The sequence below is a fragment of the Manis javanica genome, chromosome 6 (genome assembly GCF_040802235.1).
Source record: "Manis javanica isolate MJ-LG chromosome 6, MJ_LKY, whole genome shotgun sequence".
In the NCBI taxonomy this organism is placed as follows: Eukaryota; Metazoa; Chordata; class Mammalia; order Pholidota; family Manidae; genus Manis; species Manis javanica.
In genome coordinates this window covers 142,234,397-142,259,283 of record NC_133161.1, presented here as the reverse complement: position 1 = coordinate 142,259,283, position 24,887 = coordinate 142,234,397, and the positions used below count along the sequence as shown (strand labels likewise).

At 40.1% G+C, this 24,887-nt stretch overlaps 1 protein-coding gene across 1 annotated transcript in view; it reads right to left on the bottom strand.

Annotated features, from left to right (window-relative positions):
• Positions 1-7,441: 7,441 nt before the first annotated feature.
• The window catches only part of BLID (BH3-like motif containing, cell death inducer), an 84,933-nt gene continuing 67,487 nt past the window's right edge, over positions 7,442-24,887 (bottom strand). The window contains 5 exon segments of the mRNA XM_073240029.1: positions 7,442-10,187; positions 11,265-11,707; positions 18,736-19,415; positions 19,814-23,234; positions 23,311-23,471. The gene's annotated coding sequence lies outside the window, so the exon portion shown is untranslated.

Below are 24,887 nucleotides of genomic sequence, written 5' to 3'. Positions count from 1 at the left end.
AAGTCACCTGACAAAGCTTCTGGTGATCTCCTTTCGGGGAAGTTGAATCACATATGTGAATAAGATGACTTTGAGAGAAACATCGGATGTATCAGTTGTTCATTAGGATCAAAAAAGACATTGGGAGACACACGAATGTGCTGAATCTAAGGATGAGGGAAACGGTGTTTGACAGTGCCATGTACAAAATAGACGTAAGTGTTTTAATAGATAGTGAGATGATATGGGTCGACACTGCTAAGAAGAGTAATATGAGGTTTTATGCAGAGACATCCAGAACCAAGAGGGGTAATTTTAAAAAGTGATCATCCTATTTCTGTTCTCCATTTGTCAGTCCACATCTAGAAAACTGCATAAAATTCTGAGTAGCACATTTTAAAAGGCAGATAAACAAATGGGAGTGTGTGGAGATGAACAGCATGATCTAGGTATTTGAATGAATGCCATGGGAGGCGGATTAAAGATGCTAGGTGTGTGAGCCTAGAGTAAAGAAGGCTCTGGAAGGGACATGATTTCTTCTTTTAAATATCTGTAGGACTGATAAGCAGAAGAGATCAAACTTACACGGTATAATCCATGGGAGAAACCAAGAATGATGGAAGATCCTCTTGTGATTCCATACAGGGAAAAAGTAGTTAAACTATGAGTCGTCTACACATGGAATTGCTCATCGGTGAGTTGGTTCATTAGGCAAGCAGAGTAAATTCAAGCAAAAGATAGACTGGATGACTTTTACGGCTTCTTCATCACTGAAAGTTTATAGATTCAGAATCCAAAAGGAAATTTGGCTGAACAAACGTCAAAAGTACATTCTGTGAAACCGTATTAATTTTTATAACATCTGCATCCCTGCTGTTCTCTATTAACCTGGGTAGTTAAAAGCCAATAATACGTAATCTTGATCACCCAGTTCTGGTGGCCAGGGGCGCTTGCATTCCTAGGTCCCACTGGACTGTGATAATTGGACAAATGGCTGTTGTCAGGTTGCCACCCCTAGGGTACTGCACAGACAATAGACTGAGGCACACCTCCAGTCTTTGGTGTGAAGGGCCCTTTGCTTGCCCTGCAGCTTCAGCCTAAGGGGCAGACTTCAGGTCCAGCACACATCTAGTGGACTATGGAGTTGTTCTCAAGGAACATAAGCTGTGGACACCATCTTGGTACTCTCACTCTCCCTTGTTCCAGCTCACCAGTATCTCCCAGAAAAGAGATTGTGCAAATTCTGGAGCCCTGATTTTCACAACTGCCACCTGGGGGACACCTCCAGATCTCTTGGTCTGTGGAATTTATGCTGTGGTCTCACAGGCCTGTATATATTTGCACACTTGTAAAAGCTGCTGCCTGAGGGTCTGGCTTCCAAACAGGCTGAAGCTAAGTGCTGAGATTTTTTTCCCCATAGGGACACTGACAGATCTTGGCACATCAACTACTAGGATCTATCAAAAATATAATACCCTGCTTGGACAAGCACAAAAGGTTTGAGAGATGACAAAGAGCTAGGACAAGATTCACCTCCTTCCTACATGAGGCCACTTCTTCAAGACTGGGAGAGGTGGTAGTTTATCTACCATACAGAAACCAACACAGAGACTCAAGCAAAATGAAGAAACAGAGGAATATATTCCAAATGAAAGAACAAGACAAAACTTCAGGGGAGAAAAAAAAGAAACTTTAATGCAATGAATGTAAGCAATATACCTGACAAAAATTTCAAAGGAATAAATATACAGGAAAGTACAAAATAGAAGTCACAGCGCTCAAAAATACAATAACTGAACAGAAAAATACACTAGAGGGGTTCAACAGCAGATTAGATAAAGCAGAAGAAATGATCAGTCACTCAAAGACAAGGCAATGGAATTCACCCAATTAGAGCAGCAAAAAGGATGAAAAAAGTGAAGATAACTTAATGGGCTTTTGGGACATCAAATGGACTCACATTTGCATTAAAAGGATCCCAAAAGGAGAAAACAGAGACAGAAAAAGGAAGAAATCTTATTTGATTAAATAAGAGCCGAAAACTTCCCTAACCTGGAGAAGGAAACAGATATCCAGGTCCAGGAAGCCCAAATAAGATGAGCCAAAGGAGATCTACACCAGGATACTTTACAGAATTAAAATGTCAAAAGTTAAAGGCAAGGAGAGAATATTAAAAAGCAATAAGAGACTTAATACATTTTATCATATTTACTTTTGACGTCTCTTTGTGATGTAAGAACGACTCCCCTACCATGTTTCTCATTTTACAAAAGAGCTACCTCGACTCCAGAAAAGTTAAAGAATTACCCATAGAGTTAGATCTAGAATGGGAGACCTTTGATTTACAAAAATAGAACTTTCCACTGTGCCTTTTGACCTCCACTATCTGACATACCTCCTAAAATTCTCCCTAATGTTGACTGAGATCATTCATTGATTAATTCAAGTTCACTGCATGCCATCCAAAGCCATAACCCATTGTTACATAATCATGGTAGTACTTTATGAGAACAAACGTTTGCCCATATTCTAAGTGAATGGGAAAATTTGAAGGGTCATTCTCTAAAAGTCTTCAAAATATTGTGATCATTCCACTCTTGGCTGGTGCATCCTTTTCTACTATATTTACCAGTTATCACCCGGGGGGGCACAGTACAAGAAAACTCTGGGAATCAAGAAATGCTGATGACCTCACTTGTGCATTACAATGCCACTGCCATTTAGTTTTCTCCATTCCACTCCCGTAAGCTATGATATCCTTCTCAACACAATACTTGACCCCACGTAGTGACAGCAGTGTGCGGTTCACAATCCCTGCGGCAAGCATTTCAACTGCTCTAAGCATTAGCAAAAGATAAATGGTCCTTTTAGTTCTTGAATTTATTACAAGTTTAAAACTAATCAGATTTACCTAACGTCAAGAAATAATCCTGGTCCTTTGGCAGCTCATATCGCAAGGGCAATCGATTAACCACCAAGAGGTATGAGAGAAGTCTAAAGTGAGAGTTTGTGATGGGCTAACTTAAGTGACTTACACCATTAGGTACAAAGGTTATAAGCAGAGTTAAGTTGTACTTTCTCCCAATAGTCTCAGCCTTGAAGAAGCCTCCTCCTCTCCAGGCACATACCTGCCATTTAGGGATCCCCAACATGCTGAGACGATCACTCCACCATCACTGTAGCTCTAACATTGTAAAAATTCAGTGGGCTTTGTAAAACCAGGATAAAAGATCTCTCAAATGTTGAAACAATTCGTGGCCGATATTTGCATAGGGTATGTTATGCATATAGGTTAATAATAATCACACACACATACAATCTTTTTCAGGACTGGTTTGCTTGAACTCTTGGTATCAAGGTCAAAAGACTTCAAAATGTGATTATCTGGGCCCCCTCAATTGAGACAGTAAACTGGAAGAAAAATAGGCATAGGATGATAATTTAACATTCCACGTTTTGCTCACTATATAGTTTTATCCTTAGGGTTAACAGATACTAGCATTCCTACCTCAATTAAGTAGAGCCCCCTCCCCACAACAGCTTCCTCTATGAACACTGAACACCAACAGAATGTTGATAATAGCAAATATTTTGCTAAACATCCTTTTTTTTTATTTTTAAAAGTATCACTATTCAGAATGTAGGGCCCTAAAAATATACACAAACCAAATATTGATACATTTCTGGACTTGCATGTTATGATTTCCTCTTTGTATCTGGTAACTGCATGTTATTAGCTACACTTGGTACAACTGGATACAGCTTGACATATTCTGGGATTTATTAAAATGTAAATGACAAAGCAGAAAAGAATGTTCAGACAATTGGATTACTCCATTGACTGAATGTTCCAATACTGTATCTATTTTTGTCAAAGCAATGGTGGGTCCTGCTGTGGAATGCTGAATGGAATATTCCATCGCAGGGCATGGGGAGAACTTGCATAAAGGAAATTGAAACCTAACCATTGCATTTTTAATTCATCTCTCCAAAAGCAACAGATTGCCAATACTTTCTAAAAGAAAGTATGATAATTTTGGCACATAATTATTGGAAGATTATCACTCAAGACTATGTATTCGGCATCTATTATTGGACCTGTAACTTCATTCATGAAAACAATGATACATTTGCTTGTTTTTCCTCTTGGCCTTGGCTCAGTTTTAGTTATGAAAACTATGTGATGAGCATGGATCTATGTGATAAGGCAGTGAACATGCACAATCCAAAAGAGACATTTTCCTGATCGGAACTGCTATTATTTATTCCAGAGAAGAGAAGGCTGGGACGTAGGTGTCTTTAAGGACTTGAAGGGATTGAGTTAAGAGAGAATGGAGACCAGCTGTTCTTTCTCTCCACAGGAAACAAGAGAAAATGGGATTAAACTACAACGTGAGGGATTTGGGATAGAAATAAAACAGTTTCCCAACTGTGTAGGCTCTCAGACTCTGAAATGAGTTCTGAAGGAAGTGTGTGAACATTAGTTTAATTCTGATGCCTTAAGAAAATGGAAAGGCACTTTTTCACTATGTGGTCTGACATGGATGGAAAGAGTGGAAGAGATGTTTCATGGTTCCTGGATTCTCTTGTTCTTTGAGGAGAATCTAAACATGGAAGGTGGTGGTAGCTAAGAAAGGTAACCTTTTTTTATAGTGGTTATTTTTCGGAGTCAGCTTTTCTTCTGGGAACAGACTGGCAATTCTTACCTGTACTGTGAAATGTTGAACTTAATGGAATGTCATGTAATAAGGCGGGTGGAGACAGAGAGTGTGGGAGCACAATGCACTCTTATTTTCTCTTCCCACTACTGTTTCTGCTATTGAGTAGTTTCAGTTAAAAGGTAAAGTGTCCTTCATAGGTCTATGTGGGGTTTAACATATGTATATTGATTTTTGAATTTGTAAGAATGCAGTTAAGGCTCCCAGGGAACTGAACTCTCTCTCTAGTTATATATGTATAATGTATGTTTTTCAAAAAAGAAGTGTCACTGTAAGAAAATGAATCTATAGTGTTCACATGTGACTAGAAGAAAAATCTGAGTGCATGGAATTCAAATTGGTCCAAATTCAATTCTTGCTTGAAAAAAATTACACCCACAGTGGATGTTGGTTGTCTCTTGATTTGAAGATAGTTTTATTTTCCATTTCCTTGTGACAGCTTTGTGTAGCAAAAAAAGGGAGTTGTGTTAGAGTCAGGAACCTGGGGTCAGGTCTTATCTCAGTGATGAACTGGCTGTTCAACCTGGACAACTCAGTGACTCTTCAATATCAGCTTATATTCTGAGGAATAAAAAGTATAATAAAGATATGTTAGATGATTTTTAAAGTGTAACTTTTGATCCTAATATTATATCAATAATCAATTGTCAATACCAAGAACTGTTGATATCTGAGCTCACTCTAAGATTATGTTCCCATAGATTAATAGTTCTCAATTTTGGAAGCACATTACAATCACACAGGAGCTTTGAAAACATCCTAATTTCCAGGCTACACCCTACACCAATTAAGTCAGTCTTTTGTGAAAGACTCAGGTATCAGTCATTTTTAAACTCCCCAGGTGGTTACAATATGCAGCGAAGGTGCAAGATTCCTGCTTTGGGTACAAAGCAGGGAGAGGGACTGAAATAATGACAGCAGTGTTTCACTACAGGCACAAGAATTGTCCCATCTTGTTTCCTCCTATATCCCCAGGACCTAAGAAAAGTCTGGCACATAGTAGGTGCTCAGGAAATAATGAACATTTTTAGTGAACATTGGCTAAACCCTGAAAGAAATAAACTTATCAACTCTGATATCTACTTTATTTTCACTTTGATGTTACTCATTGAATAAGAGCTCAAGTCTCTACTTTTGTTTGCCAGTGTAAACAATAAAGGAAAGTAAAATAATGGGTGATCCCATTAGAGTGACACAATTGAACTAACCTTTTGGTGAAAATAAGGACATCATCCATCGCCATATCCTCTAGAGAAGGGGCCCTGTGGAATCTAAAGACATGTCTCCTACATGACTCCACACATCTAGGTGAAAATAAATGAAATGTGTATAAGTGTCCACATGTGTCATTCATTCATCCAGCAGAAATTTATGAAATACTTACATTGTGCCAAGCATTGTGGTGAGTTATTGTAGTCTTCCTCAGTGAGGGTTTTAGGCTAGAATTAAACCTTAATCCTGGACATCTTTACATGAAAATAATTAATTTCCTTCTTATGTATATAGTATAGTTTTAGTTAAATATCATCCTTGGGAGAATTGAGAAAATACTCAAAACAAAAATTTTTTTTTCTCTGTGGTTCAGATGACAAATTCCAGTTAAGAAATGCTTCAAGTCTCGGGGATGAAATGACAAACAAAACACAGTACTTGTCTTTTAGAACAATATTATCCAATAAAACTTTCTAGATGATGGAACTTTTCTTTATCTGTGCTCTTCAACAGGGTGGCCGCTAGTCACATGTGGTAACTGAGCACTTGAGATATGGCCAGTACAATTGAGAAATTGAATTTTAATTTTATTTTAATTTCTAATTTAAATTTAATTTATTAATTAATTTAAATGGAAATCAACATATATGGTGAGTGGCTACCCTACTGAACAAGGCAGATCCAGAAACTCATATTCAGATGGAGCAAACCGGCAGGTAAGTTATCATGCTACCGTGCTTACCTCTAAGCACACAATGTCATGAAAACACCAAGGGGAGAATCTAGTTTTAGGAGTAGTGGGTGGTTGGCCTGAAGACTTCCAAGAGGAAATGACTTCCAGGATGAAACCTGAAGGACAAGAGATGGGATCTGGCAGGAGTCATAGAGGGAGAACTAAGCTGAAGGTTTAGGGGCATGAGAAAGCACAGAAGAGAAAGAAACATTGAGTAATGGCAGTGATGCATGGCAAGAACCTAGAAAAGCACTGGGAGAGAGGTACTTGAGGAGTCCAGACAGGAATGCTGGGGCCAAGATCCAGGAGATGAAGGGCTTTAGGTGCCACATTTCACAACCAGTGAAAAGCTTGAAACTCCGGAATGATAGGATCTTACTTGTGGTCTAGAGCAATTTCCCTGGCCGCTCCTTGGGGGGGTGGAGGGTAAAACTAGAGGCATGACACAGGAGTCCAGGTAAGAAATAAGGGTTAACTACAGTCACACAGACGATGAAGAGAAGTAGACGTGTTTGAAAAGAGAAAGAGGGAAAAATCAAAAGGGTTTACCTGATAGAATGGCCATAACAGGTGGAAAGAAAAAAGATAAGTGTCATACCTCGGTTTCGTAGACCTGGGTAGATGATAATGCCCTTTACTGAAAGGCAACATGGGGTCGTTTAGAAATTGTCTCTAAATTTAAATTTTCCCATCGCATTAGATTAGTTGCTCTTCATGAATCTTAAGCTAGCTTTGATATACACTGGTGAAAACAATTTATGAGAGCGCGCTCATTCAAGAAATCAACACAAGTTCACAGTTGATGCAACATTGCTTTTATTGGGAGTTCAGGGGACATATGACAGGAACCTCATAAAATATCAACCAAGTCACATTTTGTGCTTGGCTACTCTTTCAAAAAAAAATCCCTGTTTATTTACAAACTCACTTAATGAGAACTGTGTGAGATACGGCCAACAACCATCATTGTGAAAACAGGACAACCTGAACCACACGCTCTAAGTCTGACAATGCCAGGTATCTAAATGGAAATTTACAGCAAATATTCAGATCTAGATGTGCAAATATGTATCAAATGTTCCAAGCATCTAGATGTTTTTCCTTAATTAGTCCCAGCTTAACTGACTCCTTCAAGACAAAATTGCATTTTGAACCTCTGTGCTGTCTAGCTGACCACTTTATTCATCATTACTAAATGTCGAGCAAAAGCAAAGAGGCTGTCAAGGAAAAGCAAGGTTTCCTCAATTTTTGCTTTTTATAGCTGAAGTATTCTTGAGTTAGTTACATGGATAAGTGAGGATTAAAATGGCAAATAACCATCGATATTTTCAAAAACATAAGGACTGTTGAAACAGTCATGAATAAGTATTCATGCAGAAGCACTTACAAATACATACTGTACATAAAATTGGTTAAGAAAATGCTCATCAGTAGATCTGATTTCTTTATGTGAGCTAAGAACTCCAAATAACCAGAGGGTGTCATTGAAGACACTGCACATATAACTTGACCCATTAGGTGTTCTTTGGGGATGGATGATTGATAATTTCTCCATCTAAAGATATCAGTTCACAGCTAGCACTTTTTCCCACTGAGGTGGGAAGCCAAGGAGATACAAAATTGCAACAGTCTCCTAGGTACACTGCTCCCTGTTCACCTGGATACAATGCTTTCATTGGTAAATTCAAGTTCATACTTCACTTGGGCAGGATCGAGCAGTTCAGAGCCTCTGAGAGTGGACTGGAGGCCCAGCATCTGGACCTAGCTCTGCCGCACTCAAATGTGTGATCTCCCCGAAGTGCTCTTAGATTTATCTCATCTGTAGAAAAGGGCATCGCGGTAGATGACCTGGAAGCTCTCCTGCCACCTTTCATATTCTCAAGAACTTGAGATTTCACGCAGACCGAGTGAACAAAGTCATCAAAGACTGCCCCACAAAAAAGAAAGCCCAAAGGCTGATAATCTCCATTCCCCACTTTTTTTCAATTTTCTATTGTGAAAATACATTTTATCACTTGAGTGTAACTTAATCAGAAAACTCAGATTTTTTTGAGGGGATAATTAAGTAAAATAGCTCTTTGTTTGCCATAGAAAACTATCAAAGAATACAGAAGTGGTGATATTGTGACATCATTGACCACAATATTGTGACTTAGCACTTTAGATCATGAGGTTCGCCATCATAATTCTGAATGTGAACCTTGTATACGGCAGTTCAGCGTGTTACTTAACCTCAATAAAACTCAGCTTCCTGATCTATAAAATGGGGATAATAATACCTATTTGGCAGGGCTGTTGTAAGGCTTGAGTTAATACTTAAAATGCCTAACATATAGCGAGAACTCAATAAATGCCAATTATCAGGTTAACAGAAAAGCCACAGGTTCTCATATTAGTCATCAATCACTCCGACGTGCTTTAATGGCAAAGAGATATGATTGTAATTCTAGGTGAACCTGGGGTAAAGGAGGGGCAGTGTGTGTGCCAAGTCATCATATAGGTATAGATACGTTGGCACCGAATGTCTGGGATGAAGCCAATGACACGCGTATTCATGATTTCCTAAAGTCACCAATAAGATTCCTTCCTCCATGTCCTGGCTCACAATATTGCCTCCATCTAAAGGACTCTATATTCTCCTTCCTTTCCATTCATCTAAATCTTTGACATCCTTTAATATTCATCTTCTAATTTCCTCCTTTGGGAACTTTCTTCCCTAAACAGACTGGTTTTGCTCAGCTTCTGGTGACTTCCTCTGAGCTCCTTGTTCATAGCTTGTGTTTTGGTTTTGTTCTTATCATCTATTGGCCTGATTCGTTTCGTACCTTTTCAAAAGTTTATATACTTCTCACTAGATTTCACCTCTTTGGAGGCAGGGATCATGTTCCACAGAACCTAGTTTGCTTATTAACTAAAAAAAAAAAAAAAAAAAAAAGGTTGTTTGGTGTCAGGTGGGACAATGTGGTATTTCTTTGCTGCCTGATGAGTTTTCACCATTGTCTTATCCTGCAGATTGCTTTTGACTACTTTATTTCAAAAGTACTTTCTGTTCTTTAGGTCGCTCCTAAGCTCAGACGCTGTGCGTGGCTGAATATCAATCTACTTATAGCATTCATTTTGTTCCTCAAAACATTAACACATTTGTGCAACTTTCAATTTTAAAAGTTGGTGTGCTAATAAGCATATTCGCACGAGGGAGATTTTAAAAAAATGAACGTCACGCTGAATTTAAATACAAACAGAGGGATACACATGAGGAAGGGAAAAGTCCTTGGCTCAGAAATCTAGATGCCATGATTACGTTGCTCAGTGTCTTGAAAAGATCGACTCTCGTTGTGAGAATTCTATTGCCTGAAACGGCACCGTGTGCATGTGCCGCTTAGCAGGAGAGGTGTCTTCAGGAGATGGCTGTCTTTGTCTCAATTTCACAATTGGCCTGTGTGTCCATCAGTGGGGCAGTCTCTGCAGTCCTTGTCCTTTCTCTGTGGAGACATTCCTGAGAGGGGAAGGGGCTATAGGACCAGCTGAAGGGAACATCGACACAACTAAAAAAATAACAGAACACGTCACAGAAAGTTATCACATTGACTCTTCAATAAAAATAGATGAATGTAATGATACGGTGGGAGCATGCTATTTCTAAGTACAAGTGAAATGCTGCATCACCAGGAAAATGTAGCTCTTTCTCACTGTTCACCTCAAGAATCAGTCAAGCAACAGCTTGCTTAAGCACGTGTGAGCGCTCCACACTAACTGCTCAGGGAAAAAATCACTGTGGATATATAAGTGCTTCGTAATGCAGGAGTGAATGAAGTCACTAGAATAGTTGGGAGTTAATGTCGATTCCTCGTACTGTATTTTTGTACCATTGTATGTCTGTACTGTATCTCTCTGTATTTCTAGGGCTTGGCTCTGAGCAGGACACATGGTGCCCACTGAAAGAAAGAACGAAAGAAAAAACAAAAGGGAGGGAGGGACAGAAGGAGGGAGGAACGCAGGAAAAAGGGCAAGAATAAAGGACGAGGGAGGGAGAGAAAGCAAGAAAGAAATGTCTTAAATGTAGAGTTGGCGGAGGGACAGCGTGCAGAGAGAAAGCAAGGTGCAAACATGTTCAGAGACTTGCAAGCCGGGAAGAGCAGGCTCGCATCATTTAAGAAAAAAATCACAGATTCGGCGTGGTTTCAGAAAATGGGGGCGGGGCGATTTTCAGGAGGTTCTGTACATGTTAAGATTGAATTTAGGAAGTGTGGTGTGTTCATCTAACTATTGTGGGCTTTTGAAGGGACTACGATTCAAATGAATCAATGGAAAGGGAAACCTGAAACTCAAAGGTGTCAATTGAATGGAAAAAAAAAACAAACAATAATGCAAGAAATCAAATGAAGGCAGAAGGACCAAAGAATATGGTCTTAAAATAGAAAAGCAGGTGCTTGTCTGGGTTTCTTCTATGTTAATGTTGAAGGAAATGAGCTTAGAACTCAGATCAAGAATTTCCTTCTCCCACTGGGTATCTTTTTTCATTCTTCAGCTGTTCCCTTTTTCTGTCACTGCCCTTCCTGAAAATGAACTTCAGTCTTTCCTGTTTTAGCATCAAGGCAAAAATATGTTATTAAGTACAGTACCTGAAGGTGGAATCAAATATAACTTTAAAGGGCAACTGTAGGTACAAATAGACTCTGGATTCAAGGGTCCTGGAATTGTTCTTGTACTTCAATACTTTAGAATAGCTTCAAAATTTCTTAGAGCTGTAAAAGAATTTAGAGACCAACTAAAATCCAAAACCACTCATCTCATTTTTACAGATGAGGCTATTTGGGAAGAACTGAATTAATGTTTCTTTTAGTCTACAAAAGTTGTTATGAATGAAATATTTTTTGCAGGTGATTTTCACTAAGGCCTTGATGGTCGGCCTCTTCATTACACTAGCTCAATGAAGATGCATAATGAGTTAGACATACCAAAAGGGATATACTGCCACATATAATCGCTTTCTGCCCTCAACACTTTGGATACATTGAAGATGTCACTTTTCAAGACGGCAGGTATAGTCTATTTTTTCTATAACCTGTAAAAATAACCCAGTGTTAAATACTGCTAATAGGTATTTTTCTATTCCAATCAAGCATGCAATCACCTATCCTGGGTGAGGAATTAAATATGTAGCTTACAGATTTCAGAATTCATTATTTTCTGAACACAGAGTGGAATGGTGGGGTGTTAAGCTTTTGATACCCATGTGCAAGGTTCATTTGTCAATAAGTTAAAATGCTATTGTAGTAAGGAAGGACGCTTCACACAATTTTTTATCACTCCTCTGGGTGGCTAATAATGGAAAGTCTTTGTATACATGAGCAGATAAAAAGTAAACCCAAGTACTGCTTTGATGTCACATAGATACAGCCCAGGCAAAACATCTCTTTCATAATATGGACCCCACTATTAAAATGAATTTTGAGGAATGAGTTTTGAGTATAAATGTGAATCTCCATATCCTAGGTGTCTGCTATGAGTCAAATGTTTAACAAATCAGCCTTCAGGGCCTATGCCTACTTAATTGGAATGAGTAAGATCTTGTGTCATCTCAACATGAGCCTCCCTTGGTATCCTTTTTGTCTCCAGAATGTATAAACATAAATTGGGACGCTCTGTAATCCGATGGTAATGATTCTCCAAATGTGCATCAAGAGCATCTTCACCTACTGAGCACGTAGCAAGCACCGAGGGCCGGGGTGACCAATCACCTCACTGCTGCTCTGCCTGGGTTTTTCCTTAACAGCTAGATCTTCAGGCGCCAGCTACTTGGAGTGGAGGGCAGGGGTCTCCAGTCAAAGGAGACACACATCGAGACACCAACAGGGAAGCTGATGTTAGCGCATAAATGACTTAGGCAGTTGTCATTCACTCACCATGCAAAATGGAGGAACATGAGGAAAGAAGTTGTTTATGATTGCTATGATTTTGTTTACTTCGATTAAATTAAAACGATTATCTCTGCCTACAGTCTTTTCCCTATTATTTTATCTCATTATTCCAGGAAAAGGAATGGATTTCTTATGAATAAGATTGACTATTCTAATACCGTCCATTACTTCAAGTCATCCAAAGTCAGGATGAAGACTAAATCAGTAAAGAGCAGCAAATATTTTGCAAACAATGCAAGTGTCCACACGATAACCCTTTCAGAGATCATTAATTTCCAACGTCTAGGTCACACACATTCATTCTTGCATGAGAACACAGACTGTAGAGCCCTTTTATTCTTATGTGAACTAAAAAGGAATTTTTTTTAAAGCTGATTTTCAAAACATTCTCCTCAGGAGCCATTTCAAATGATGAGAACTGCCCAAGGGAAAAAAAAAAACAACAACTCAAGTAGGCTTCATGCAAAGCAACACAGAACTATATGCACATTAGTGTAATTACACATTTCAAATTATATCGGATGTATCTAATATCTAATTTTTTGAAAGCTGATTCCACTTGAGATTTCAATAACAGCATCAACATTTTGCAGGTGGCTCTTTCTGTATAGTATCCAAAGGGAATTATTCCTCTAATGTGCTTACAACCCTCAAGTAAAAGCTGAAGCTCTTCCTTCAAGGACCAGTGAACAATGAAACTGGGAATATTACCTTGATAGATAAAGCAAGGGAGGAGGGTTCCACCAAATATAATAACCAGCCTGGTTATATATTCTGCTCCTTCACTACATAAGAGCCTTATTTGCTTTAAGCAATAAGGAACAAACCTGGTTATATATTCTGTTCCTTTAGTATATAAGATCCTTACTTGCTTCATGCAATAAGAACAAACTTAAACATAAGCCTCATTAGAAAATGTGGGCGAGACTTCATATATATATTCTGAGGCAACGGTAAGAAAAGCTAAGGGGCTGACAATTTTAGATCAACTGACAAAAGAGAAATGTACGATTGAATGGCAGATTATACCTTTGATTGAAAACAGAGATCTCTATGTAAAATTCAGCTCTTATAAAGCATATGATTAATTTCTCCTAAAGAGGATACCAGATCAAAGCTCCATTTTGAGGAATAAGCTTTTGTCCTCATCTTTCTGTATGAATCAATCAATCATCAAATAACCAAATATATATTTGTGATCTTGGATAATAGAGCATATTATTCAAGTTGATTGGATCCCTTTTCTTGATTCCTCCTTAAAGATCTTTCTGCTAATTAGTCAGGGTTGCTATTGAATTATTTAATTATCTGTACTTTTGAGCAATGAAATATGTTGTCATATCACATACTTTATCATGCTTTTGCTGTTCACACTTAATGATGCCTCTATAGTTAGCAGTTTCCTTTGTTCTGCTCAGTAAGTGGTTTTAGAAAGGGGGTGGGCCAGGAAGGAGGAGTCTTGGGCTTTGTAAAATAAAATCATACATTCCTGGTGCACATGCAAAACTTTATGCATTTACATGAATTTCTTTTTAGAAATTAAGTTGCAATTCCATTTGGAATAAGCTGAGGCACATGTCAGTGACTTCGAATGCAGCCAGAATGGCATTGCTGTACCTTGAACATCTATCTCTCCACTGCATTTCCACTGCAGTGCAAGGGTAAAACGACAATTTAATTTTTTTTTTTAATCAGCAAAGAATGTCTTTAACAAGGAAGAAGTAAATTATGATAATTACTCTGAATGGTCGGATCCTTGAGCATTACTAATTAGCATTTATTGCCTGGATTATAGAACAATACATGTGAAACCGAACTGCGATTGCTCTTTTACGTTGAAGAACTGCAAAAGGCAATGGAGCAAAAAGGCAGCACCGTCAGTAGTTCACCTCCCCTTGGCAGTGTGCTGAATTCCTCACTTTGAAACATACACATGTGGTCCTCAGTATTTATGGCCCACTCATTTTTTTGTGTTCGGCACATATTTACATATGATATCATAGTCATGAGAGACTAATGAGAGGAGAAACATTTTGGCTATGATGTCATTTTGGGGCAATTTTATCCATTGTGAGAGTTATACCAGAAGGAGCATAAAACTCCCTGTTTCATAAAAGTATGACATTTTCTGGGGAAATTTTGACTTAAAAATGAAACAAAGACCTTGGTTAAAAAAATTCACTTAGTCAATACAATTTTACGTGCATCTCCCCACTTTCTCTTAGGAGGACGACTTCAGTTGAAAATTATTGAGAAAAGGAGATTGGTTTCTGGCTTAAGAGCCTTGTTTCATTAGGGATTTGAAATAAAACAGATTCTGAAGTTAGAAATAAATGAGATATTAATCAACAGAGCAACATCAGTCATGTAAATAAATGCCACTCGAATAATTCGGCAACTGAAATTCCTAAATAAGCCTGTAGGTAGGAGAAAAAGAGGGAAAATTAACCATTCCTCGTTCTCCCTGCAGCCTCACTGCTTTCCTCAACACCCATGATAGTGACTGAAGAGAAAAGAAAATGGTAAAATATAAAAGCAGTACTAAATACATTAACTGGTCTTTCCAATACCTTCCATGGATTCCTTACTCTGATCCTTTGTAGTTTGAGAGAATAAGTTTAGCTAAATCTGTGAGGAGATTAAACAGGGTGGTAATAAAAATTAATTCTGCTGAATGAGCAAATGCATTTGGATTGCAGAGATGCAAATAAGATAATACTCCTCTTTTCCTTTGACATACCAAGCGGATTAGTTTAGAATGTTAAATTTGATTTTATTAGAATATATTAGCAGTGTTTTAATTAATACCAATCAAACATTTTCTTTCCCTGGGGCTTGATGTGTTCCTAATGCTTTCTGAATCATCTGTTATTTATCCACCGAAAAATAAAAATAAAAACCTCCACCAAATTACCAAAGCCTTTTGTTACATTCTTCATAATTTTACTGTATTCAACGGAAAACTATGAGCTATTTACCTAAAGGTGTCTTGCCCATAAAATTAGTTCCCAGGTGCTGGATTTAAAATAAGTACATTAGTACAACTGATTTTTTAAAAAGGTGGAATTACAGACTCCCAAATAAACATCTTCTGTGTTTTCCTTTTGGGGAAAAAATGTTGCGAAAGGAGTTTGGGCTGGTTCATATTCCTTGGCTTTATTCTCACTAGAGCTTCCTAGAACTGCTGAATTTCCAGCTACATTGGTTTTGAGTTGGCACTTCTTTGGAAGCAGAGGCCAAAAAAAAGGGAATAAAAATATGATGGTGGGAGTGAATCTAGTTAAAAATATGGCAAACCAGTATGCCCTGTGAACTGGATTGTAACTGGGTTCCAAGGAGGTAATGCATTGATTGCATTTCACTCATTATCCCCTCCTTTTCTCTCAAGCTTCCTGTCCTTCTGTGTCCGAAAGCTCCAGTTCACTTCTTTCTCTCTTTCTTCCCGCAACGCAAACCACCCCCACCAATTCCCCGCCTTATTTTTTTTTTTTTATCTGCCAAGCTGGATTTGCACTTTTAAAGATCAGTATCAATAATGCCCTGCTTGTTTCGGTTGCACTCTCCCTTTAAAAGACAGCCCCCTCTAATTGATGCGTCTGGGCTAGTCTAGACTGGTAGTGATTGAACCAACCACCAATTATGTTATTCATTTCACTGAACTTCACTGATGGGCTCGGTGAGGAAGAAGGGGAGTTGAGAAACCTGCCCTTACAGTGAAGCAGATCCCCGCTGAAATATAAAATCATGTGTGTGGCTATGTACTCCGAAAAGCCTGTGTGATCAGTTGTATGATAGCAACCTCAGAACACAAGCAATCCTCTTGAAAACGTGTGAAAAACCCCAAGTGCCTTAGAATAACAACTGTATCACTTGTATTAAATTACTCTCCTGTTATCATTTTAAAATCACAGATGATATCTATCATGTTTTTAGGGACTCATGCACACATTCTCATAGAATTAACTGTGGCTTTGACTTTGCAAAGCACCAAATGTTTTGCACATACTTGATAGGAATCGTGTGGGAATCCATAAGTTAAATAGGTGCCTTTCCATTATTTCCAAGTACCTATGCATGCACATCAGCTAAGATGGGGAAAATCATCAATCCATTGTATAGAAAGTAAAAGAGGACTTGAAAATCAACTCTTTTCTCTGAAGCACATTCAGACTATCAAAGGCTGGAGAGTAATATTTAAGTATTACAACTACACAAGAGGTTTCAACAAAAAGCATGGTTGGACTGCTGCACAGTTAGTCTTCTCAATTTAGTTTTCTGATACAAAATGGTTTCTTGACTACAATTTGGAGTCAATGACTAATACTGAAATAGACACTCAAAAAAAAAAAAACCAGAAAAAGAACAGTTCTCTCATCCTTTGATATATGCATAAAGTGAGGTTATAACCAAAATAAAGTCTTTAAAAGAAGAAAGCATTTGAAGCCAGGGTTGATTTAGGCTTTTTCCATAAACAGAAGACAAATGTTGGTCCAAGAATACTAAAATTGTTTAAATGAAATAGCATATTGGAATTTTTCACAACAAAAGAAAGGTAAGTTACTGTTTCTCCTCTCCGGCTATAAATTAGGTCTAAATCACTGAAATTATTGTTACAAAAAGTTACATTTTCAGAAAACTACAAACTAGGTAATGCTAACAATTACTTTACAAAAAGATTATTTTAAATGTGCAGTTTGGTGTTACAAATAACTTCATTGGACTGAATTTAAATCTTGATACATGTTTTCCAATTTTTCAAATGATGAATAATAGACTTTGTTACTCCTAAAAGATACAATAATTGCGTACCCATACATGCTGTTTCTTTCCTTTTATGTAAATTAGAAAATATATTTCTAATCCTTATTACTTTCATCACATACAACATTTTAGAAAAGATGCCCAGTAAGGAGGCTTCAACCTCTCCTTTCATTTTTTAAAAAAATCTTGCAAAGTAACAGATTTAACCTTTCTTCACGCCAGAATTCCATCCTTCAGGTAGAAGAGCAAGTGTAGAATTTTTTTTGAGCTTCTTGATATTTTAGCCCAAACTACTGGTTTGCGCCCTATTTGTGCCTGTTTCGTTCACTGTCTCGCCATCTATGATATCCATGTGTGGGCACTGAATATATAACATGTCTACACGTCCATTTTAATTGGGCACGATTTTAAGATTAACTGTTGAGTTTAAAAGTTGGAGGCACGGGGCATGCTGGGATTTCGGCTGATTTGTTCTGAGGTCAAGCACCAGGTACTGAGCTGTTCTTGTTACGCTCGGATAGTACTGCGTGTTGCTCTCAAGGAACAGACCGGGGTAGCTGAGCTCCACAAGCTTCAGGCATCAGTAATACACATACGCGTACAGAGCAGCCAACATGCTATATACCAGGATATATACCTACTTTAACCTAAATCCAGGAGCTGCCACTTTCTGGTCACCTGATCCCATCTAACAATGAATACCTCACGGTGCCCTCAATCACTTCAGACAAACTTTCTTTTCTTTTGATTCTGCTTTAAAGAAAAAAGTTCCACCCAATTTCCAGGATGCGGAGGCACGACTCGCAGCTCCCAAGAGCCTAACCCGTGGATTTAAACGGTAAACATCACAAGTTAGGGTCTCAGGGATTGAGAGGAGCGCAACAAATTGTTCCTTCTTGAGTCAGAACAAAGCAAAACTAGAATGACAAGCAATTTCTGTCGGAGGTTCAGCACAAAAAGGCGACAAACAGGTGACAGGGCATCCCTCCCTCCCTAAGCTTGCTTAGCTCCCAGAATGGAGATCCCGTTTAAATAATAATACACACAGGCAACGCATACGCAGTCTCTGTGGGCGCATGTACATACCTGAACACACCATCGCGAGCCTATCAGAGAAACTCTTGGAAGCTTTGGGAAAAATAGTTTACTAAAATGGAAAATAATATGAACAGAGACCCCCAAGTAACCATGTTTGATAAATCATGGTCTGCACTAGGGTTCAATGTCTCTTCAAAGCTTTCGTATACCACTAGCAGAACCGACTGTAAGGAAGTCATGGGGCGTCTATTTCCCCCCAGGGCAAGCATGCCGCATGCAAAAATCATAGAACTCGGGTTTTCAGAAGGAGAAGCCTGAGGAGGAGGATTTGGAGGCTATGAAAGTACAAATACGAACAGCGTTTTAAACTCACCCACTGGAAGCGGAGCAGGGCTGCAGCCTCCTGTAGCACCATTCCCAGCAAGGGGGGGAAATGTGAGCTCGCAGTGCGCCAGGCTGGGCGAGGTGTTTCAATAGAGGACGGAGATCGGGGCGGGGAGGGGGAGGCGGGGGCAGGAAGCGATACACCAAATCTAGAGACTGTAACTCTGTAGTTTGTGCTTTGATGAGAGAGAAAAAAGGCAATTTGGTGGTAGCGGAGGGAGGGACTGCGACTGGTCAAATCTTGAAAATATTCAGTTGAAAATTTAATTTTTTTTTTTAAGAACGAGAAACCTCCCCAAAGCTGTTTTTTTTTTTTTTCCACATTTCTTCCTTCTTTCTTTCGCGTGCACTTGGCCAGTCCTGCAAGCGGGGCCTCCTCTGCATCAGCTGCTTGGCTGAAGCCAAGGCCAAACCACCCAGAGCCAGCACCAGGCTGTCATTTGGTAGCCGCGAGGTGGGAAGGGGTGGGTGCAGGCTGGGGAGATGCGTCTTCCCCACCCCACTCCCGCCGCCGGGCCTTTGAAGCCTCCTGCCAGAATTTCGGAGGAATCCGAAGCATAATTCCCCTCCATCTTCGCAGAAGCTGCTGGTTCTGTACCGGACAGACAGTCGCCTTCCCCATCTGCCTGGAAGCTGAGCTTCCCTGTGCACAGTCGGCTCCTGTGCCACCTCCAAAAAGGAAAGGGGAACGAGGCGAAGGGGGTGGGAAGATGACTTTCTCCAAAATTTCTTCCCCTTTTTCTTCCACCCCCCCCCCCTCCGCACCTTTATTCCAACCTAAGCAAGGTAGATGGCTGGCTAATCACAGGGAATGACAAAGCAGCCCCTTCAAGGAAGACCTTGGAGGGGGCCTCCGGCACTTAAATGCGAAATATTCTCTACATATTTCCATATGCAACTAAGAACCGTTAAAGCTCCGTGCTCTTCCCCCCATCTCCCACCCCCACCCTTTCAAAACAGAATCCTACCAGCCAGACCGCTACATTACGTCTCTTTTCCCCTCTGCCAGGGGCTATTCAGCATCCCCACCCCCATCTCCAAGACAACTTTTTTTTTTTTTCTCTCACCTCTGTAGGTTCTTCTCAGGCACAATCCTCTGTTCAGTTCAGGATCTCTCCCTTTTCTCCCCCTTGCCTTTTTCCTGTCTCCCTTTGCCTCTCCGAAAAGATAGTCCCTCATCATCCTACCTAGCTTCTCTCTCTCTCACCCTCTCTCCCTTTTCCTCTTACTATTAAAAATAATAATAATAATGGCCCCTTCAACATAGCAGCATGAAGTGGCTGCCTTTGAGAAGCACATTTAATCTTTACTGGCTCCCCTAGGCTTCAGTGAAGAAGGAGAAGGCAAGGGAAAAAAAGGGGGGGGGGAGAAAAAAAGATTGTAAGGGAGGCTGCTGACGGACAGCAAGCATCAGGCACAAATCAGCGACAAGTTGCATTTTCCTAGACCACACTGCCCCCTTTCTTCTCCGCTCTTTCCCGAGCCTCCTGAAAGCTCGAGTGTCTGGTTACCGGAGGCAACGGGTCTCCTTCTGCCAACCATGGTCCAGATTCCTCGCATGCCTGCTTAAATCTCTGGCAGAATAAGGAACCAATATCCCCCTCGGATCACCTTTAGCTCTTCTATGGCTTCCACACATACACACACACACACACACTTTTTTTTTTTTTGGATCTCTGCACTCTCCTCCCGCACCCCCGCCCTGCCAGGCTCCCACATACAAAGCTTGCGGTCCTGTCATTTCTCACTTCCATATCCTGGAGACAAGCCTCGCGGCTCATATCCTCTCGCGCTCACTCCCTCTCTCTGCTGTAGAGTATCTCATCCCTGACTCGCAGCACCGATGCGCTAAGGCATCTTCCTGACTACTAATGAGCTCGAAAATACACCAGCAGGTCAGGGGCAAGGCCAGACACTGGAGTATACAAATATATAAAAAAAAAAAAAAAATCTTCGGCCTGCTAGACTCAGAGATCAGGTATCACATTTTCTAAAAGGAAAAAAGAAGAGTAAAGGACTAAAGAAGGGAGACCACAGAGCAGTTCTCTGCCTAATTGTTCCGCATCCCATGGGCATGGAGCGCATAATAGCCACGTTTGTGTGCAGGTGATGTGTTTCATGAGTCTTGGTGGGTTTTCTTTACGGGCAGAAAGTCAACAATGCCCAAATATTTCTTTGAAATTGGCATTTAGAGAGATAAAAGAGCAGTGATTCAAACGTCTATTTAAAAGACGAAGACACTCTACTCAGGCATGTGATGACTACATGGCTAAAAAATCTCCTTCGTTTCAATGGCTAGGTTTTGCTCACTGACCAGATTTGCTATATGTACTAATTTACCACCTACGTTCCCGTGGATTTTGAAATGAATTCATCAGTCCCTGTAGCTCATCCTAACCCTTTGCTTCTCCTGCAGACATTTTCCTTATTCCTAAAGCCTTTCTCTTCAAATGTCCATCAGAAACATACACACTTCATTGATCAGCCTAGAGTCCCTTGATAATGAAATTCAGATGACAAAAAGTGACACAAGAAAAAAAGGAAAGACATCCCAAGTTGACTAAGGAAGGATCTCCTGCAAAGCAGTCATCTCCTGAAAATTAGGGTCTCTACCTATCTATACACACAGTGGGTATATTGCCATCTGAATCCAATTTTCCTGGCTGGAATCATGCAGACAACAGGCAACGTTGTGTTAAGTTCTAACAGTGGGGTCTGTAAATAACAAGGGAGGGAGGGAGGTATCTGAGGATGCAGGTTCCTTCAAGTGGATGTTTTTAAAAGGTAGCTTCTTTGTGCTCAACTCAGACACTGTGCTTTGTCTCTGACTGTGAGACCTGCAGCAGCACAGCTGGATGCCAAGGAAGAGGAGAAAAAGGAGACCTAGAGACAGGAAGAAGAGAGGAGAGCAGAACAAATCAAAGCAAAAAAGCGAAAGACCTACAATCACAGTGTTGGATTTTCTTTAATACTTTCTTTTCTTTTTGTCATTTTTGGGAAGGAGAGCGAGATGGCTGGCAGGGGTTGGCGACTGGGTTAGAACCTTTTTCGGATTTGGCTGGTCGGGTGTTTGTACTACACTGATGGAGAAAAAAAAACATGCTAGAATAATCATAAAGGGTGGAGCTGTCAAAAAGAAATCTTTGACTCACTGGCTGCCTCCCTGTAATGTCAAAATGAATCATCCCTAACCAGAATCATCAATTGCCTTAGTGTACTTCTATAGGAAGGCCAGATTATGGGAAACATGTCACTGCATTCATCTTCAAAATGGAAAGGTAACCAGGATGAAATTTCCTGAGACTCTTCTGAACCTCTGTTTATTTGCAACAATAGTTCAGAATGATTTTCACATACTAAGCTAGTTTGCCCCTGCCTGTATTCACACTGCTTGCAAAGATATACAAATAAATGAGTTATGAAAGTTTTGCTATGAACACATCATTTTCTCTACACAACTCAGAGATGTCCTTGGAGGATACTTATTTCAAGCAGTTAACACCTGACCCCAATTTCTGTGGGTAATTAGTGAGCTAGATAACCACACAAAGTGGGTAATTATTTAGTACCCAAGGGTACGCTAGAAGTGGGTAGTGGTTTTGTTAACAAAAGCACATCTCTAATTATTGTATCTATGATGGGTGTTTAAAAAATACCAGTTACTCTATCAAGTGAACCATGATAAATAAGTGAACTATTTTGCTGTCCTTAGCATATACGTAATATGTACATTCTATCGGTTAATAATATTTACCTCTCTTGTATGGAGTGTTTTGAAGATTAATTAGTTAACATCTGTAAGACTCTCAGAGATGAAATGTGCTAGAGAGCTTCTAAATACAGTATTATTATTGCTATTACTACATTGGCTAATAATCCCAGGATGGGTAAAGTGGAGGGAGTAGATGCAATTGTCTGGGCTACATCTTGGTTTGAAACTAAAGCTGAGATCAGAAATACAGTGAGTTTGGTTATGGGGAGTGGTCTCCTACCTAACCAAGTCTAACACAGGCTGTAACAGAAAAGAACAGTAGTTGCTATTTCATTGACAGCTGGCTCAGAATGGATGTGAGGAACCAGGGTAGGAGAAGTCGGAGCAGAAGGAAGGAGTTAGCAGTGGGCCAGGAAGGAAGCTGAATCAGCCTGGCCACACCCTCCTTCCAAAGTCTTTCTATCCTTCCCTTTGATGAGCAGCAAATATGCACAAAAATCCTCAAAAAAAAAAGATACCTATGCAAGTCCTGGGACAAATGCATGACAATTAGTCCATCAACCAGGGCTATACTATTTATTCTGGTGGGGAACAATCAGTATAAAATATTTTAACAACTGCAGATACATTTTAAAAATATTACCATGTTGAGAATAGGCACAAGCTGATCGACTTCACGTATCTTTAAGTCAGGATATAAGCATCATGAATATTTCTCCTCGGATTGCTTTTATGAATCACCCCCAGAATGAGAAGGGGATTCCATTTCTTTTTTGCTGAGAAAGAAAGAAAAAGAAAACCCCATGCTTTCGGGGCCCTGAGCCTTGAAAGCAAACAACCACAAAAACTTACTGCTTATTTCTCTGTACATGTCCATCTTCTTGAGCCGGCTGTCTGGGGTCTGGCTGAGGCAGGACAGAGACCTCTGGGATCCAAATCTTCAAGAAGGCTCACCACATTTTTTCTTTTAAAGCAAGGTTGTCCTGGGGATTAACCCTAGGAGTCTGGGAGATCTGAAGCATGTGGGAAGGGAGAAGGGAAATACACAGAGATATTGCATTCAGCCCAGTTTATGGCATCTAGGGGACACGAAGAGGAAAGGACCCCATTAGTCGGCCAACAGGTACCGCTGCGGAAATCTCCGCTGGAGGACGGCCTCCCGGACACGTGTTTATGCTGTGATTGGAAGCTAGTGGTGTGATGAGCGCATTTTAAGAGTTTGGGAGCACAGGGAAAATTTCTCCAAAAGCCACCCAAGCCAGGCTTCTGACCTGAAGCCCAGTATTTGTCACCCCCTCTCTGAGCTCAAAACTACAAAGGCTGACTGGCATTCTCCAACCCGCCCAGCTCCTTTCAAACCCACAGACTGTGCCAGACTGGCCCCACCTCCCACTGCAGCAAATTCTGTAGCCCGGCTTCCTGCTGCGCTGTAAGGAGCCAGATTTCCGTTTTAATTGTCCTACCTGGCCTTCCCCTCTGCCACTGCCCCTGGCTCTTGGTTCCTGGCACAGTTTCAAAGGCCCAATCAATGGCTTTCCCTCCCCCATCATCATTTTAAACACCTCTAGTTCTCCCGTCTCCAATTTATGTCTGCAACTTTTTTATGTCTTACAGTTTTTTCCATCTCTGACCACCACCTTCTCCTTTCTTTGGCCTCCCTCACTCTCTGGCCTGACATTTTTTGGCCATGTCAAAATACAGTTCTGTGTCATGTTATGGACCAAACACCCAGTACAAAAGTCAGCTGCTAGCTTCTCCCTCCCACCCCACATTCACATACCTGACAATCCAATTCATCTCAGCCATTTCCCAAAAGCTTACCTAAAAAGAAAGCTGACAGCAGCGGAGAGCAGGTATGTGTGTGTGTGTGTGTGTGTACATGTGTTAATTGACTTAACTATATGAATGCAGTGGGAAAGGACCTGATGCACATGGGTGGAAGAACAGAAGAAAGCAGACTGGTATATTTGTGGATATTTAAGATAAAAGTGACAATAGCTAATTATTACAAGAACTTACAGGGGAAAAATTACATTTTTTATATGGTTTGCATCAAGCCTCCACACATCATAATATCCTAAAATGATCTGATTATCTGGAAGGGTATTTACCATATTGTGAATAGCGACAGGCACGGTTCCGCAGCTAAAAGCTGAATATGAAAACCTACTGGGATGGATGGGAAGAGGAAGATGGACCCCATCCATCACCTGCCTGGCCCCCTTCGCCCTTGTCTGGGCTTATGGGCTAAGGACTGTGGTAGCATTTCTCCCTTATTTCCACCATGACTTAAAGCTTATTATTGTATCTGTCACTCAAACTATTTGTGATCTTAACCTTCCTACTTAGGTAATTACTGCTCCAACGTTGCAGTTTTGTTTCTAGGTGGCTTCTCTAATAGCTGTCATTGAGGTTCTTCATGACAGACA